Here is a 13,276-nt window from a genome sequence, read left to right as displayed (position 1 = left end):
ATTATAGTTTTATTTAGAATTACCTGAATGGGAATTTAATTGGAAATATTTTTTATGGGAACCTTGATTTGCATTCCTACAACTCCAACTTTTGTGGTATTCACTTTAGTGAATTGAATTCTGTTTTCCTTACTGGCATCATCTTGAATTCTCTTTCCCTCACTGGCATTGTCTTTTCAATCTAGAATTTCCAGAGGAGACCTTTAAGTGAGCTAGCTGTTTTGCTTTATCTGAAGTTCCAAGCTCAGATAGGATGTATTTGGCCAGCATCTTCCTCCATGACTTTTAAAACATTTTTTGAGTTTCATACAACATGTTTGGATCATGTTTACCCTCCCCAGATCTACCTCTCTTCTTATACACCTAACTTTGTGTCCTCCCTTTTTTTAAATTCTGTAAGACCAATTTGTGCTACCTAAATATTTTTGCATGTGTGGTCTTCTACTGGAGCATGCTAAGCTTACCAGAGGCCACACTCTTAGAAAACTGCCTCTTCCTTCCCTAGTAGCCAACAAATGCCATAGCTCCATGACTACAGGTGGGGCTGTGGGCTTAGCTCTCCCCTGCTTGCTAGGATTTGGTCTGGCTTGGGTTTCATCTTTTGTGTGCTGTCACAACCATGCCTGTGTGAATGCCGTGTATGTGCTGCCGTTCAGCTGTGTCGGGAAGACATTGTTTTTATGTAGTCACACACTACCCCTGGCTCTTACACTCCTGATTTCTCATTTCAGGCTTTATATCTGTCTTGAATTTTTCTATGTAAAACATTTACTGTTTTTATTGCACCTTGACAGGCATCTACCATACAAAAAATAAGGCTTATTGGTAGGAATCAAGCATAGGGACTGTTATTAGAATAAAGAGACTTGTTGGAGAAAATAGGATTAGATTTGAGGATAAACAGAGATAGGTGTATGAAAAACCTGTGTGCTGAAGGCTGTGGCAGTATACAGCAGGTGATAACTAGTGTTTCACAAGTTGATCCACCAGACGAATAATTCCCTGATGGGGAGCCCCACCTGGCAAAGCTGTGGGTCACTGGCTGTGGAAACCAGTTGTTTCTGTCTGTAACTTTCTCAGGTGCCACCACTATACCTCCCTAATAAGGACAGCTGTGGGGTGCTTCCCACAGCCCTTTGGTAGTGTGTTTTACACCTCTGGGCACACATGTAGCTGTGGATGTTCAGGAAGATGATTTCTGTTTAAGCTATATAATTTTGATGTTTAGAAATAATATTGGAATATTTTACATTACTCAGACTGACACAGACTTCTTAGTCTCAAAGACAGCATTCTACACATTCTGCAAAGACCTGAGAACTAATTCAAAACAGACTAAACCACCTCTACAGAGACTATGCAAAGACTAATTCCAAGGTGTTGTCTATTGCTAAATCAAGGCCAGGCTGTTTACATCAAGACATAGTCCTTGCAGTATTTTAAAAACTAAGTAAGCACTGAAACTCAATTTGGAAAAAAACATAGTAGCATTAAGTATAATTTATGCCAACATATACATTTTTTAAAAGAATTACACAAGAATTCCAAGTCCTTAGAAACAAGGAAACAATAAACGTCCAAAACAACTGAACCACTGATTTGATCATTATGCATTACATCTGTACATTTAATTATTCTGTTGTCCCATGCTGGTAAGTGGTTATTGTGCCAGTTAAAAAGAAAAGATTTAAACAAAACCTGGAGCATTTCCTGTGTATCTTCACAGAAACTGAACCAGCTGAAAGATCTGCCCTCCAAGAGCTAAAGAGTGTGAAGGTCATGGATATGACCCCAGATGCTTCTGAGCCAACCTTTTCTTAGCTAGGGCGAGGAAACATCAGAAGAAGCATTGCTTAGGATTTCTTTTTTCTTTCTTTCTTTCTTTCTTTCTTTCTTTCTTTCTTTCTTTCTTTTTCTTTCTCTCTCTCTTTCTTTTTCTCTCTCTCTTTCTTTTTCTTTCTTTCTTTCTTTCTTTCTTTCTTTCTTTCTTTCTTTCTTTCTTTCTTTCTTTCTTTCTTTCTTTCCCTTTATGCAATATAAAACTGAAACAAATATCACTGAAAATATCAGCATAGGAATGAATGGGCTTCCACAAGAGAAACTTCCTAACTGACTGTTTTAGAGTTCATAAGGACTGACATGTGTCACATGCTACATACAGCAAGTCTTCTTGGCTGAGAAACTCCATGTTGTGTGTTATGTAGAAGTGAAGAATAAGGAAGGAGTCAAGTGATAAAACTGGAAATGCCTGCTAGAGCTGGATAGTGACTAAGGTCCTTGATAACGCTGGGTTTAGTTTGTTTGTTTTTTCTCTGTTAATCTCATTGGTATACTTCTTATTCAGCTTATGTATCACTAAAGTGATGTATATTTTACTGAGTTATTTTGCATTTTAAAGGTAATGAAATACTTCCAAATCATGGTATCTCAGTTTCAATACAAAGCTGAACTTGAGAAAAGGAAATCAACCCCTCTAAGAAAAAGGTATTTTTGTTTTGTTTTAATTTCTTAGAGAGAAAAGTCTGTGTATACTGATCACTTTGACTATGGTAACGTTTCTTATCCAGTCTGTGCAATTCAATATAGATTTCTTCCTATCTTTCTCATACTGCAGTCTAAAATATCCCTTAAAATAAATTATATAGATATAAAGTTAGGTTAGTTGTGACCCACTCCTCTTCTTGACTGAGATTGTCAGTTCACAATCATGATAGAGACAATATTCTCTCCTTGGATATCTTATTATCTAGGGTTGTCATAACAAGGCACCATAGACCTGTATTTTATCACACTCCAGAGGTTAGATATTTAAGAAGCAGGATGTCAGGTGACTTGGTTTCTTCTTCAGTCTGCTCTTGGCTTGTCAAAGACGGTGTTGTCCCTGTGTGTACCCATGTCCTATTTTCTCCTTACCAGGATATCAGTCAGAGTTGATTAGGACCTAGTTTGAATATATCATTCTATCCTTCCCCTGTTAATGTACATAGCTTCAAATACAATCACATTACAAAGTAAGGCCATTAAGGCTTCAGCATATGACTTATGAGAGGTAGAATTCTATGCAGACTGTGATGACCCATACTGCTTGACTTAGGCTTCTGTGTATAGATAAACTTTTGGAGTTCCCATGTAAAAAAGAACAGAAAAACTTACCCCAGATTCTTCCAGGGCCAGGGAAATACTATCTTGACAGTCCCAATAATGCTTCAAAAGGAAAGGTATAAAAACCTGTTGATATTTTTAATATTTTCAGGGTGGCTTGTAGAGGGATTCATTGATTTTTTAAAAACTGTTCTTGGAGTCACATAATGTTCTCACTGGCAGTTTCTGTGTTTCAGTGCCCTGTTTATAGATTAGTGCTTCTTTGCTCCTGATAGTTCTTTTCTTCCTGCAACAATAAGGCAGCAGTAGCTTATTTTTTTGGTAACTGTCACAAAGTGTTTTTCATGGTGGAATCACATTATGATGTAATCTTGCGAGAGGTTTTCTAAGGTAGGACTTGGAGCCTCCTGCGCTTATCAGATCCTTTCTTCTCCAGTTTTGCAATGCTAGATCCAAACTGCATGGCCTGTTTCAGCAGAAGGGCAAGGCTGTGAGACTAACTTCAGTAACTGCAAGGTATAAAATGTGCTTCTCACCAGCTCCACACACAACACTCTCATCCAGGAAAGGGCATCTTGCTTCCTTCCCATGATCACCATTAACTGCCATCACGAGAAAGATTTCCAGAAGAAATATGACCCAGTTTCATTGTTATCTCCTCATTCAGTCCTTCTAGACCAAGAGACTGAAATTGGATATGAAAGGAGTAACATGCCAGCTGTTCATTTGCATTGTTCCTGGTGAGAATCACCTTTGCACAGCTCTTGTAAGACTTCCACATCCTGGGTCAGTAACCAATGCATTCCTCTAGACACAAAGCAGACAGTGCAGCCAATGCCATCATCCAGAACTGTGTCCAAGGGCTGGCCTAAGTGACATAGTCAAATTCCTAGATTTTGTAGTTGTTCCAGAGAAACATGGACTTCAAAAAAGTTGGAGAAGGGTTGGCAGACTGTAATTCCTTTAGTCCTGCTTTTCCTGTGACCCAGTCTGGCACCTGGGCATCACCAGGACCCTGAGCTTTAGCAGCATCCTGAGAGGACTCTTCAGAAGAGATCTCATGACAGTTTTACTGTTTTCTTTCTACATTAGGAATAGTTGGCTTGGCCTTTCATTTAGTCACAAAAGCCACATTCAGAAGATCAGTTGGCTCATCTAAAGGAATATGCAGACCAGCAAGTCACCATGGAATCAATGCCTCCAGAAAAAAGGATTGCAACATGTGCTATCTTACTACATGTTTCCAAAAGTTCCCTTGATGCCAGGTTTTCCTCCCTAGCTAACAGAAGATGTGTCTCTTGACTGCAACATTCAGGACATCAAATAACTGCTGAACTCATCTTTCTGTGTGTTCATCTGTAAAAGATATCCCAAGTGTCTCTCCTGTATGTGGAATGCTGGAACTATTTCTACAGTGAGTTACTAATGGAGCTTGAGGCAGCATCTTATTTCTAGGTTTGAAAGGTACAGTTTGTCTTCATTTGTTACCACTGATACAAACACTGGCAATTCTGTTGGAGTCTGAGCCAGGTCATTAGCATATTCTTCAACAACATTCTCCTTAGAAACATATTTCCAAGGATGTAATTTTAAAGTCACACATCTGGAAACAGCAGCAGGATTGAGGTCAATTTGGAAAATTTTAGATGCTGGAACTTCTTGCCACTGGTCTGTAAGCTCAGATATCTGTGCACCAACTGAAGAGAGGCGGGAACTTTTGCCCAGATTACTAAAATGCCAAGGCAAGCTATGACCAAGAAGTCCCTAAAAAACCATAAGTAATGGCTAGAGGCTTGCTAATATATAAAAGACCAAGGATCTTGGACTTTAGAGAAGAGCGACAAAATATCAGACTCATTCTTACGGGCAGAAAGGTAATATCAACCATAACTTGTGTGTTGTTGTCTTCTGCTTCAAAGTGTACTCCATTAATAACTGCTCCATTCCATAAGAACATGCCACTGCTTTCATGCTCCACAGCCTGGGCAGCCAAAACACCTCTCAAATGAAGCACATGATCAGAAAATAAACACTGACAGTTAACATTAGACTTTAACAACTGCTTGCTACTATTGGGGCCCCGTCGTCTAAGATTGAACAGCAAATCCTCTTTAACTCTTTACTGACGTGCTCAACAGGAAAGCCTACAGAACAGAATGCCACACATAGTTTGGTGAACTCAGGGTGAATGGGTCTCGACTTTGGTTGTCTATGAGTTTCCTAATGCTTGATACTCTTTTCTTAGTTCATCCGGAAAATGCTGCTTTCAGAAAGCATTTTTGTCTTATCTGCAAGAAAGAATATTTCACTTTTCTTCTGCTGCCTGTATAATTTCCAAGTCTGGAGTTTAGAAAGTTCGTCCACAATAATTTTTTGTTCTTTAATCTTGCTGCAAAGGGCCTCGGTGTGTGCAGTTAATGTGTGTGTGGACACCAGTGAGGTGAGGTGTGGTCAGTCTTTTTGTTTGTTTGTTTTTTGAGGCAGGGTTTCTCTGTGTTGTCTTGACTGTCCTGGAATGCACTTTGTAGATCAGGCTGGATTCAAACACAGAGACCCTTCTGCCTCTGGAGTGCTGGGATTAAAGGCGTGAACAACCACACTCAGTTTGTAGGTCATTTTGTTACTTGCTAGTGTCAGGGCAAATTTTTATGCTGATTTTGTACCACAGTGGTTGCATGCTTGCCATCTAGTTGAGTATTTGTACTAGAGTCTGCAAAAATCACACGCCAAAGCTGTGATTACAGAATTTCAAGTGCAGATTGCAAACATATGTTCCACAATTTATTTGTATCTCCCATATGTAAAAAGTAGCTTCCCCACTTAATTTTGACACTGATGTTCAACTTGTATGGAATCTGAAGATTTATCCTGAACCTGGTGATTGTCAGGGACACAGAGAACCATGACAAAAGTTGGAGGTGTCAGATGAAAATTTACACTTTTAAATAAATAGGCAGAGAAGAAGATAGCAAAGAAATAGGTCCAGCTTTTTCACATGCTTGCCATAGGCTGGACCAATCACCTTCCCTCTTATGTGAGGGAATTTCGTTTTCCCCCCTAAGCTGAGATTGACAGTGCTATCACTAACATTCCCTTTTCTGGTGTAAGTAAACAAGTTACTTGTAAAATTCTATTCTAAAGTTATAGCTAAGACTGAAAGGAAGAATGAGATGGTGAATATCTTATATTTTGATAAAACTTGCCCTGGAGTCACTAGAAATTGGGATCGGGCGCTCTGCATATGTCTCTCATTCAGCCCCCCAGACACCTAAGGAAAGGTCTGTTGAAGACCGTGTGGATGTCAGAGCAGGACCTTCAGCAGCCAGTGCTGTGCTTGGGGTAGGTTGTTTGCTGCCCCTTTGGAAGCAAGGAGGATGAGCTGAAGGTCAGAGAGAAAGAATACATTATGACTGGGGATGTGTGCAAGAAAAGGAGTCTGGTCTCACATGCCAAGGAAGTGATTTGGATTGACTCACCGTTTTTTTTTTTTTTTTTTTTTTGTTTTTGTTTGTTTGTTTGTTTGTTTTTGACAGACCAGGAGAAACAGATTTTGTAGTAGGAAGGGAGAGTGGAGGTAAACTTGCAACAGTGTCTCAGGCTCTCATAGATCTAATTGTGAGAGCCTGGTTTAATTTAAGTTCAATGACCATATGCATCCAAGAGGGCAATGGCCAGATTATGCAGGGAAGGTTGGGTGCAGGGCTGAGAGAGTTTGAAAAAAATTTATCTAGAATTAGATTGGTTTATTTCAGGGAAGTTTGATGCAGGAAATCTACAGATGTGTGTGTGTGTGTGTGTGTGTGTGTGTGTGTGTGTGTGTGTGTGTGTGTTTAACTACTCACATGTAACACTTGAGAGAATCTGGGTGTGGACAGACACTAGGTGTGGACAGACCACTGCCATGCCTGGACATACATACTTTAGAGGCAATTTTATGAACTCATCCTGGTAATTTGAAATTTCCCTGTCCAAGTAATGAGCACATGAGAAACTACAGAGGAAGAGGGTGAGAGGCATGCTAAAAATAGTCTTTGTTATTTCCTTTCCTAATAGCCAGACAACCCTAAATCTATATTCTCAATAGGAAAGGGAAGGCTTGGATGTGCTTATGATGTGTTTGCTTTAAAATGAATTGAACTAAGTTTAATTTCCCCAAAGTGTCTATGGGGATACTAAACACTTAAACTGTAGTTAACAAATAGGAGATTTGTCAAAGAGTATTCGATCAGCTAGATCAGGCCCTCTGGATAAGTGAGACAATTGAATAGCTTGATCCGTTTGGGAGGCATCCAGGCTGTGGGACCAGGACCTGTCTTTGGAGCATGAGCCGGCTGTTTGGAACCTTGGGCTTACACAGGGACACATGCTCAGCCTGGAAGGAGGGGACAGGACCTGCCTGTACTGAATCCACCAGGTTTAAATGAATCCCCAGGGGTGTCTTGGTCCTGTAGGACATGGGAATGGAGGAGAGGGGCTGGGGGGAAGGTGGGGGTGGGGGAAGGGAGGGGGGAGGACAGGGGAACCCATGGCTGATGTATAAAATTAAAATAAAAAAAAATAAAAAAGATAACTTCCTTTTTATACAGAATTAAGACTCATCTACTGTTGCACAAACGCTATCTGTGCTAGACTTGGAGTCAGCCCATCCTTCCTCCTCAGCACTCTGCTCTGCAGACTTGTCTCACAGTAGAAGCAGAGGGCGTTGATGTGCCCTTTTGCATCTCGTCAGCTCAGGGCATGCCATTTCTACCCATGTAAGCCGGGGTTGATCCTAGGGTATGCTGAGTCTACCTCGCATCTTCATAGAAGCCCATCTTATCACATTACCTCCAGAAGAAAAAATGAGGAGACTGGCTGGTGTATTTGACCTGAACACCATAGTGACGCTCTGCTATTTTCTGAATTTCACCTTGAGCTTTCTTCTGTCTTGGCAGTCACAGACATCTGTGCACGCCTGTTTCTCTTCACTGGACTAGAGGTGTGTTATGTGAGTAATGCACCAAGATGAGAAAGATTTCACGATACTGTTTGCCGGTGTCCTCAGTCCTGATGTAAAATTTGCCAAACAAGAAGCCAGACATTTATCCCAAGGAGCTAGATACTTCTGTACATTTTCCTGGCATTGGTTTCTGTGTCAGTAGGTCTGTATTCTCAGCTTTGTGGTATTTGTCATTGACAGAGTGTAAGTCTGCAGCACAGACACACTTTACTTTTCCAGCCATCTGCCCGAAGAATGCCATTTGTCCTCAAAGCAGAATCCTTCTACTCCTTCCCTGTTTCAGAGTCTCAAGAAGCTTGGCTTTGAGGTAACTTCTCAGTCAGCTCATAGTGGCTTCAGGTTGCCTGTCATTATTTTTGTAGCATGATGTGCTTTAACATTTGTCCTTGGACATTAACCCTCTTTATTTTTACAAATGTGATATAAATGAAAAAAAAAATTGGAATAGGAGTGCTTATTGCACAACCACCTTTTGTTTCTGATCTTCTATGCTTAATAACCACTTCTTCATCAAGGTTTCTTGTTAGGCAGTTTCCTGGTGGCATGCAACATGTCCTCGAAGTCTAAAAGCCATTAGTATCATAGCCAGAACAGCTGTGATTTACCCACAAGAGACTCTCAGCTTGATTGGGCCTATTGACATTCCCTCATAGAAGAAGCGGGAGAGGATGGTCATTAGGACCTCACTGAAGACTCTGGTCACTCCCTTCTGCACCTGCCGCCCACCTGTGTGTGACTTTGCTCCGGCTGCATGTGGTCCCCAGAGGGGCTAGTGTATACAAGGATGGAATGTTAACTGACAGGGAACTCCATCTATGCAGCTGTGGGAAGTCATCATCCATAGGGGGAAAGAGACCTTTTAGTGCTGCACCTATTTTGGGGTCACTTGTACTCCTGTAAGTAAGTCCCCCAAGTCTCTTAATTGGTTGCCAAAAAGATGTGCTTATTGGGTGATCTTTTACTGGTACCCTATCTAGAGCGAATATATAGCTGTTCAGGAACAGTATACTAAACATCTGGGAAAGGCTATGTGCTTTATTTTGAAGTAGTTCAAAAAGTTAAGCTGCTTCAAAAACTAAACACACACATTACAGTGCATCATATATTTAAAAAATTCCATTCATTTTACAATTTGGAAAAATTATTTTACATGAATTTCAGACTTTTACTTTAATAAAAATAATGTAGAGCTCAGGAGCAGCTTGTTAAGATGCTTATGATGGTTATTTTTGTTTGTTAACTTGATTGGATTAAGAAATATATAGGAGATTAATTAGTAAATGATACCTCTGAGTATGTTTTCCAGAGCTAAGAATGACAGACCCACACTGAGTGAGGGTGGTGCCATCCTGTAGGCTTGTGATAAAGAATCCTGATAACACAGGCCACCTGTCTCTATGCTTTATGTTTGCCATGGTGTGATCCTGTCTGTTCTGTGTTGTTTTTTTAACACAAATCTCAATTGTTCAATATTTTTTTCAATAAAGACTTGAGAGCCAGATGCTGGAGTCAAAGCCTGCTAGTTCAGAGAGGCAGAGAAAGCACCCAGCTGACCTTCCCCCTCAGCCTACATTCCAGAAGCTCTCTTTCTCTCAGGAAACTTTCCCAACTCATTGCTCCCTCTTCTACTTCCTGTGTATCTCGGATTACAGGTGTGTGTTATGGTTGAGCCACACCACAACTAGAAGCAGTTTTTTCCCCAGTAAATAGCTCAGTCTTGGGGTTCACAGTGTCATCAAATATCCTGCAACAGTTCCGCTCCATCCCACCCTTCCCATTGTGATGGTCTGAGACCTCTAAAGCTGTGAGTGTAAACAAATACTTTGCCCTTGCTTGGTCTTCAATCTTAGAGTCAACCTTCCTGTATTTCTTATGAACCTGAAGTTCCCTTACTTCTTTCTGGGAAATTAGTTTCACTGATTTGAGGTATGGCTTTTAACAAATAAACATGCGTCATGCAGCTTTGCAAACTTATTTGAATGAAACAGATTTATAGTAACATGGCACGATCCCTTCTTCCCCAGTCTCCACCTCACAGTCTTTGTGTTTCCTCTATACGATGCACCCTTTATTCTATTTTTTCTCATTTACTTTTTATTGATTATTTGTGGATTTCACATCATGCATCTAGATTCCATTCATCTCCCATCCCCCCACATCTGCTCTCTGCCCCTGCAACTATCCCCCACAAAACAAAACAATATAAAATTTAAAGGAAAAGAGAAAGAAAAAGAAAAGAAAAATATCAGCTTGGAAGCTGTAGAGTGACACAGTGAATCACACAACACACTCTTTAGTCCACACATCTTCACTTGTGAGTGTTCGTTGCCATGAGTCATTGGTCTGGTTTGAGGCCTCTGGGTTTTACTACACTATCTATACTGGGCCCTCACGGGACTCCTCTTTAATATCCTGTTGTCATGGAGATTCTGCAGCTTTAGGTTTTCAGGACCAGCCCCTTCAAGTGCTCCAGCAGATCATAGATGTGGTGGATGTTGGGATAGGCCAACTCAAAGCCCTGATTCTGTGCCTGGATGGTTTCTGGGTTAGTTTGCTCACCAGCTCTCCCTTATCCTCACTACCAGGGTGAGCTCTTCAGCACTGCCCCAGCTAGCCAGCTTACCCTTTGTAGCAAGCAGCAAGGGATAGGGCTGGTTCTCCTGATCTCACACGCCTGGGGCCGGCTCACCCACAGTCTTTGTCTTTCCTATATATGATGCACCCTTTATTCTATTTTTCCTTTCCCAGGCCAGCTCTACTGTGTTGTCCAGGTGAAGGACAGGAGCCAGTCTTCCAAGTGCTGCAGCTGGTTAGAGGCAGGGCCAGCTCTCCCACTTGCCAAAGGCATCAGGAGAAGTGGGGAGTGAGGAAGGGCTTCTCTACCTCTCCTGGGCTACCATACCATATGGCAGATAAGGGGTGGGGCCAGATCTCTCATGCTCACTCTTGGGACCTGCTCACTCACTCACACCACAGTCAACAGAGTCAGCTCTATTGTGCTGCCCAGGTGAGGTACAAGGCTGGCTTTCCTGAGCACTGCAGCTTGTACGGGTCAGGGTCAGTTCTCTCTCCTGCTACAGGTGGGGAGGGGCGAGGAGGGGCATCTTTATGATGTATCCTTTAAATGGCATGGGTGGTGCAGGCAGATCAATGCAGGAGGCAAAGAAAGTTGTTAAAGTTAAGTGATGGAGAGTGGGCTAGAGACATTGAAGCAGGTAAGTCATGTAGCAAAAATTATTTTGGAGGATGTTCCTATTAACAGTTTGGAATATGAAATCACATGACTTTGAACTTAGAGACAACACCACCTGAAAGAGGTCATAGGAAGCAGATCTCTGTGAGGTGAAGGGACATGGGATAAAGTGACATAATTAGGAAGGCATGTTTCTTTAAAGAAGAGGAAGAGAACTGTTTAGTTTGGCAAGCCAACAAATCATGTTTACAATGTACCTGCTTGGGTATATTTCACTGAAAAGTCCATAGTTTAAAATACCTCCTATTTTCTTCATACTACACTTAATATTAGTAACATGTCATCATGTGGAAATCATGTTTACATTATTTCTTTTTTCTGATAAGTACTTTTTAATCATAAATAGTTCAGCTCACTAATAGGGCACAGCAGATAACATACAAGAAATGAACAGGGACAGGATGAATTGAGTAAAGAAATCAAAAGCAAAATGATGAATATTTACTACAAATCTTGCTTCTTGAAGTAAAAAAGTACTGGAGAAGACCACAATCTTCTCCTGTGATGGTGATCTAAATTATGAATTTTGCATTACTCTGGTGAGATAGTCTTTATGGGAAAGAATTTTGGAAAGAGATTAATAAGATAACTTTAACTGAAAATTTACATCTAATGTCATCTTTTTACAACTGTCAATAAACAAGTAATGATCCATGAAGATCATATAGGTCATTAAACAAAAGACTGTTATAATGTAAATAATGTAAATTTCCTTAGAAAATGTATTCTAGATAACATCTTTTATTAGTGGTAAGTATGATAATATAAACTATGAAAATATCCCTATAGCAAATATAAAAACTTTTTTATAACACATAGTATGATTTTATTTATCAAAATTCACATGCATAAATTCTACATACCTTTTCTATAACTCAAAAATCAAGTGACAGAGAACTTCTTAGACAGAGAGAACTAGAAAAATCCTTCCCATACATTAGAACAGTTGTCCAAATTCTGGGTTTGATTCCCTCACAGTATGAGTCTTGCCACAGTAATATTAGCTGAGCCAGAATTAAGAACTTGACACCAGCAAATGCCCTGTGTTTCTTAAGTGCTTTACACAATTCTTGTGTTGAAGAACCTGTGTCCTAGATATCTCCACTCTAACACGAACAACAGATTAATATAGCAGAACAGGCCATGCAATGTTGAATAAGAACATCTTACAGATATTATTTCTAAAAATTATAATCACAACCCAGCCCATGGATGAAGCTATGGTAGATGCTGAAAATTTATAGCCAATTAGTTTATTACAGGAATATTGAATTGCCATGGTAACCTAAGCACTTGAGTTTCTCACTTGGAGTTTTTAGAGTGACATCTATTTTTGCTTTCAAAGAAAGGAAAGAGTTTTGGGGAATGGAGGTTGTTGACCGTTTTAGCTCCGGGCCTCGTGCGCTAAGAGCTCATTCGCATTCTATGATTCTACAGCTGAACTGCTCCCTTAGGCCTATGCTGCCACTTTTTGCTTTTTATTCTTGAAAATTAGCATAAATCAATTTGTTTTTCACAAGTTTAAAATGGCAAAAAAGAAAACACTGGGAGGCCTATGTGAGCAGAAACACAAATACATCCTAAAGTATGTGCAAGACCAACTTGTAGAAAAAGATGGAAGTCTATGAGTCTTTCTGTGCTTACAGATGTTTCTTTAAACTCACAAAATGCTTTACCCAGTGGTAAGAGGAATACAATGGACAGTGGCTGCAATGAATTATTTATGAATTGTTGAGTTGAACCTGCTCATTCTACTTGGAAGAAATGAAATAAAAATTGATACAATTCATTGAGACTTCCTGCCTGTAGGAATATGTAGACCTGAAGACAGAGGCTCAACGAAGCAGACTGTATGTCCTCTTGTGATTCATCTCTAGGCAGATGAAGGCTGTATTGTGTCCCCCTCTCTCAGGTGTCCTCTG

At 40.3% G+C, this 13,276-nt stretch overlaps 2 pseudogenes; both read right to left on the bottom strand.

Annotated features, from left to right (window-relative positions):
* Positions 1-3,487: 3,487 nt before the first annotated feature.
* LOC118585268 lies at positions 3,488-5,265 on the bottom strand (annotated as a pseudogene).
* A 46-nt stretch (positions 5,266-5,311) lies between these two features.
* On the bottom strand, positions 5,312-7,916 carry LOC118586258 (annotated as a pseudogene).
* Between the last annotated feature and the right edge of the window lie 5,360 nt (positions 7,917-13,276).

Source organism: Onychomys torridus, chromosome 6 (genome assembly GCF_903995425.1).
Source record: "Onychomys torridus chromosome 6, mOncTor1.1, whole genome shotgun sequence".
NCBI lineage: Eukaryota > Metazoa > Chordata > Mammalia > Rodentia > Cricetidae > Onychomys > Onychomys torridus.
This window is presented reverse-complemented; position numbering and strand designations above follow the sequence as displayed.